Here is a 6,378-nt window from a genome sequence, read left to right on the forward strand (position 1 = left end):
CAGGTCTGGGCAGTTGCAGGACCCTTATCTACTTCTTGGACAGCAGCCATAAATCTTAGTCGGACATGATGAAGCCCCTGACCCACACGTCCACACCAGGGTCTCCACTCCTAGCCCCTTCTAGCCCCTCCTAAACCTCCTAGGTTATATAGGTCACCTCAGACAATAGCTGGTGCTTCTTCTCACTTCTCCCTTGTGAGAAGGGGTCTTGCCAGCCCTTACCCAGAATAAAGCTTTCTTTGTTCTCTGTACCTGGATGTCTGCATGGTTTTCTGGCAAAAATCTAAAAATCTAACACTCTCACTCTGCAAACTGTTAAACCACCACCATGCGAGCACCTCTTATTTTCCCTCAGCCACTTCTCAAATGGCACCATTCAAAGGTTTTTTGTTTGTTTGTTTTGTCGGTCGTGGGGCCTGAACTCTGGGCCTGGGCGCTGTCCCTCAGCTCTTCAGCTCAAGGCTAGTGCTCTACCACTTGAGCCACAGCGCCACTTCTGGCTTTTTCTGCTTATGTGGCGCTGAGGAATTGAACCCAGGCCTTCATGCATGCGAGGCAAACACTCTACCACTGAGCCACCTTCCCAGCCCCATCTAAAGGTTTTTAAACAGAAGAAAAGCAGGAGAGTGTGACATACCGGCCATTTCTGAGCTCTCAGTCATTCTCTCTGCAGCCACTTTGCAACCCTGGAGTTCTGGGAAGGACAGAACTAATCTCTCCTAAACGTCTTTACATACCGAAACTACCCCTAAGGAACCACAGACTCCACAGCACAGATTACCCTCTAGGCAAAAAAGAAAAGAAAAAGAAAGACTTGCTTACCCTGACAATAACCATAACTCCTCTACAATCTCTGTCAAAATGACAATTGAAAGAATGATCAACTGGGCCTCATTTTGACTGGGATTGTTTAATCATTGTATATTGCTCTATCCCCCTGCCCCAAGTTCTTGGTCTATAAGACCTAACACTTATGTCTGTACCACCAAAGATAGCTGAAGATGGGTACAGGGTAAGTGACTCAGCCTGAGAAGTGCAGCTCCTGGAGATCAGGCCCACGCTGGTTTCAACCACAGCAGAAACTGAATTCTACGAGCGCCCTAACCAGAGCGCCACAGCCTCAGATCACCCATTTCCCCGTTCTAGCACCAAGTTTATCTTTAGAAAGCCAAATCCTCCATCTGCTGATACTGAGTCCCTCCCCTCTGCTACTTGCTCACTTTTCCTATATCTTGGTGAGTGCATACCGTTTTAGTCAGCTTTATTTAAAAAAAAAAATTTGGGAGTGGAGCTGTGGCTCTAAGTAGTAGAGCATTAGCGTTGAGTGAAAAAGCTCAGGGACAGAGCCTGAGCCCTGAATTCAAGTCCCCCAACCAACCCCCCAAAACATTCATTTTTAAAATTTTTAATTTTTCAAAAAAATTTTATTAAAAAAATATTTATTGGCCAGATGCTGGTGGCTCATGTCTTTAATCCTAGCCAGTCAGGAGGCTGCGATCTGAGGATCCTGCTTTGCAGCCAGCCCAGGCAGACTCTTATCTACAATGAACCACCAATAAGTTGAGCACAGAGCTGTGGCTGATGTGTTAGAGCAAAGTGTTGAGCAAAAAAACTCAGGGACAGTGTCCAGGCCTTGAGTTCGGCCCTAATACCTGTACACACACGTACGCATGCACGCACACACACACACAATACCATTTATCACAGACTTGTTGTGAAGAGTAAATAATGTACAATGCACTTCTAGAAATGGACGGTGTCCAACTTTCCTGCCTGGGCAGAAATTGATAGTGCAACATATGAAGTCACCCTACTGCCACCAGGGGGCGCTGCGGTGGCTGGGGTGTGGCTGGGCACAGCCTCCCTTCCCAGTGAAAAGATTTTGCAATGCTCACCTGAACCTGAGCCAACTGGAAGCCAGAGGAAATGACCCCCCTCCTCCCTCCAAAATACTTCCCCAAAACTGACCTTAAAATAATCACATACGTGCTCACTATGCTTTCCTTAGAGAGGAAAGGGAAGTAGGTGTGACCACATGATAATATGAGGGAATAAATTACTTATCATAACAAATTATCTGCTACTTACAACATCACCTAATCATAAAATTACTTCTGGTGAAAGATGACATGCCTTAAGAATTCCTAAGCTGCAGGCATTGTCTAAGGAATACACACCTATTGTATTACCTTGTTCTGTTCTCATACAATCTGTTTTTTACTTAACTTGGTGTTTTATACTTTCAAAAAGATTACACATATTTCGAAGTCCAGTATTCCTGCATCCAGCATTTTTTTGTATGTTTGTTTTGTGTTGTATTGGTACAGGGAGTTAAACTCAGAGCTAGGGTGCTTTTTCATTCAAGACTGGTGCTCTACCACTTGAGCCACACTTCCAGTTCCAGTCTTTGCTGGTTCACTGGAGATAAGAGTCTCACAGACTTTCCTGCCTGGGCTGACTTCAGCCTGCTGAGTAGCTATGATGACAGGCATGAGCCACCAATGTCTATCATCCTGATTTTTTTTTGGGGGGGGTCCAGTCATGGGGCCTGAACTCTGGCTTGGGCGCTGTCCCTCAGCTCTTCAGCTCAAGGCTAGCACTCTACCAATTATGAGCCACAGTGCCACTTCCAGCTTTTTTTATTTTTTTCCTGCTTATGTGGTGCTGAGGAATTGAACACAGGGCCTCATGCATGCAAGGCAAGCACTCTACCACTGAGCCACCTTCCCAGCCCCTATCATCCTGATTTTTAAGTAACATTTTACGTAACTATAATAGAAGGATCAGAACCATGAAACTGGTGTAGATATAATAATGTTAACAACTCACATTCAAATTTTGCTAATCAGCTACTAATGCTCTTTTTTTTTAGTGCAGGGTCCAATATAGGATCCCAAACTGAATAAAATTTAAATGTCTCTTTGATCTCCTCCTGTCCAGGAGTTGCTCAGCCTTCCCTTGTCTTTCATAAGCATAATTGTGTAAAGAATACTGGTTGCTGGGCTGGGAATGTAGTTCAGTGGTAGTGTGCTTGCCTAGCATGCACAAAGCCCTAAGTTCGATTCCTCAGTATCACATACACAGAAAAAGTTAGAAGAGGCACTGTGGCTGAAGTGGTAGAGCAAAAGAAGCTCAGGGACAGTGCCCAGGCCCTGAGTTCAAGCCCCAGGACTGGCAAAAAAAAAGAATACTGGTTGCCAAGTGGCAGTAGCTTGTGCCTATAATCTTAGCTACTCAGGAGACAGATCTAATTATCCAGGTTCAAAGCCAGCCTGGGCAGGAAAGTCTATGAGATTCTTGTCTCCAATTAAGCACCAGAAGATCAGAAGTAGAACTGTGGATCAAGGGGTAGAGCACTAGCCTTGAGCTGAAGAGCTCAGGGACAGAGCCCAGGCCCAGTGTTCAAGCCCCACGGGGGGGGGGGAGATAGGGGTAATAAAAAGAATACTGGTTGCCAGGTGCTGGTGGCTCACTCCTGCAATCCTAGGTACTCAGAAGACTGAGATCAGGATCACAGTTCAAAACCAGACCAGACAGGAAGTGGAGCTGTGGCTCAAAGTGATAGAGCACTACTAGCCTTGAACACAATAGCTCAGGGACAGTGCTAGCCTTGAGCACAAAGAGGTTGAGGGACAGCACCCAGGCCTTGAGTTCAAGCCCAGGACTGGCCAAAAAAAAAAAAAAAAAAGCTGGAAGTGGCACTGGGGCTTTCTCTGAGTAGTATATGGGAGATAAGAGTCTCATGTGGCTGGGAATGTGGCTTAGTGGTAGAGTGCTTGCCTAGCATGCATGAAGCCCTGGGTTTGATTCCTCAGTATCACATACAAAGAAAAAGCCAGAAGTGGTGCTGTGGCTCAAGTGGTAAAAGTGTTAGCCTTGAGCAAAAGGAGTTCAGGGACAGTGCCCAGGCCCTGAGTTCAAGCCCCAGGACTGGCAAAAAATAAAAATAAAAAAGAGTCTCACAGACTGTTCTGCCTGTGCTGGCTTCAAACTGTATTCCTCTGATCTCAACCTCTTGAGAAGCTAGGATTATAGGCATGAACCACCAGCACCTGGCTCTAACCCAGTTTTCTATTTATTAATTAGAAATTTCCTGTAAAAATGAGCTACTCCTTCTCTTTATTCAACTATTTACTTATGTCAGTAAGGGCTCGTGGATGTTTGTAGGCTACAATCCATTATTATCATTATTTTATTGTGCTGTTCATAGTATCTTAAACTGGGCCACAGAAAGCTCTGATCTTGAAACAGTCTCATGTTTTTTTTTCTTTGAGTCATTCCTTACTTTATGATACTACAAGATGTTTCAAGCTCATTTTGTAATTTTTTTTTTAAATGAAGGCTAGCCCTCTACCACTCTGAGCCACAGTACCACTTACCGTTTTTCTAGTGGTTAATTGGAGATGAGTCTCACGGACTTTCCTGCCTGGGCTGGTTTCAAACTGTGATCCTTGGACCTCAGCTTCCTGAGTTGCCTGTACTGCAGGTGTGAACTGCCAGCACCCAGCTTTCCTCTTGTACTTTTCTGCCCCAGTGCTGGAATCCCCTGGTTCCTTTCACTGGGAGAATGCTATTTACCAGGGTATGGATATGCCCTTTGCTAGTCTATGACATTGGCTTGTGCGCCCTCTCGTGGACAGATCTGGGAAATACCATGCACCCTTGCCAACCCACATTTTAAAAATTATGCAAAAGGAGAACAAAAAAGTTAAGCAACTTGCAGTTAGGAAAAAAATATCTAAATATTCCTCACACCTGCAACTTCACAGATCGTATCACATGGGCTAAGGCTGTTTTATAAAATAAGCTTAGAGAAAAGTTGCAAAGTGAACAAGAACAAGTAGAGGTGGTACAAGCCAAAGTTTGGAAGAAAAGAGGCCAAAGATGAGCAGCTTCACTTTCAGTTATGTCCACAAAATTCAGGTCACACAGGGCCACAGGAAAAAATAATAGACTAATCTTGGACCTAGCTTAGAACCCTAGATATGTTATCCTTACCTTTGTGAACTTGGGTCTTTCATTTGCTTTCATTAAGCTTCAGTTTCCTCATCTGAAAATAAAGGACATAGTTATTTAGTTAACAAATATACCTCTTTTAAAGCAGTTTGATAATAATATAAAAAATATTTTTTAAAAACTGTTCTCGCCAGTGGCTCCCACCTGTAAATCCTAGCTAATCAGAAGGCTGAGATCTGAGGATCATAGTTCAAAGCCAGCCTGGACAGGAAAGGCTGTGACTCTTGTTTCCGATTAACCACCAGAAAATGGGAAGTAGAGCTATGGCTCAAAGTAGTAGAGCACTAGTCTTGAGTAAAACAGCTCAGGGACAGGGCTCAGGCCCTGAGTTCAAGCCCCACAACCAACAACAACACACACAAACTATTAGAAAAAAATTAGATGAAGCAGTTATGCCTGTTTCAACCATCATCATCATCATCATCATTATAATTTTGTGTGCTGGTCCTAGGGCTTAAACTCAGGGCCTGGGCACTGTCCCTAAGCTTTTTCATTCAAGGCTAGTGTTCTACCACTTGAGCCACAAAACACCACGTCAGCCTTTTTTGTGGTTAGTTGGCAATAAGAGCCTCAAGGATTATACTGCCTGGGCTGGATTTGAACCGTGATCCTCAGCTCTCAGCCTGAGTAGCTAAGATTACAGGCATGAGCCACTGGTGCCCAGCTGCCTCACAGCACTTTCACAGCACAAGAACATTTGCAGAGTGGCACTGAGGAAGTGGTGCAACCCCCCACGCCCCATCTGCGTGGCAGAAAGGGCATGCGGCTGGGAAATCCGAGAGCTGTGCTGAACCTCGTGCTCCCCCAGGGCCTCTACAAACAATTTGTCCATCCACTCCGTGAAGAAACATTTACCAAGTGCCTACCCGGAGCCAGAAAACAGGAGCTTGAGTGACTTCCCAACCACTAGCTCTGGCCTAATGAGGGAGAAAGGTTTTGTTTTCCTGTGCTAGGAAATGTCATCACAAAAATACCACAAGAGAAACTGCTTTTTCTCACCTGCCTCTGGAGGCTGGGAATATAAGATCAAAGTGTCGGGAAGATTTGGTTCTCTTGTGGAACCTCTTGTCTTAGGTTTAGGCTGCTTTAATAAAATTATTTTTAAACTTTTTTTTTGGTTGGTTGTGGGATTTGAACTCCGGGCCTGGGCACTGTCCCTGAATGATTTTGCTCAAAGTTAATGCTCTACAACTTTGAGCCACAACACCACGGCAGTTTTCTGGTGGTTGATTGGGGAGAAGAGTCTCTTGGACTTTCCTGCCCAGGCTGGCTTTGAATCAAGATCCTCAGATCTCAGCCTCCTGAGTAGTTAGACTTACAGGGGTGAGCTACAGTGCCTGTCGAAGGGAGGGAGAGGAGGAG

This window comes from Dipodomys ordii, unplaced genomic scaffold (genome assembly GCF_000151885.1).
Source record: "Dipodomys ordii isolate 6190 unplaced genomic scaffold, Dord_2.0 Scaffold156, whole genome shotgun sequence".
NCBI lineage: Eukaryota > Metazoa > Chordata > Mammalia > Rodentia > Heteromyidae > Dipodomys > Dipodomys ordii.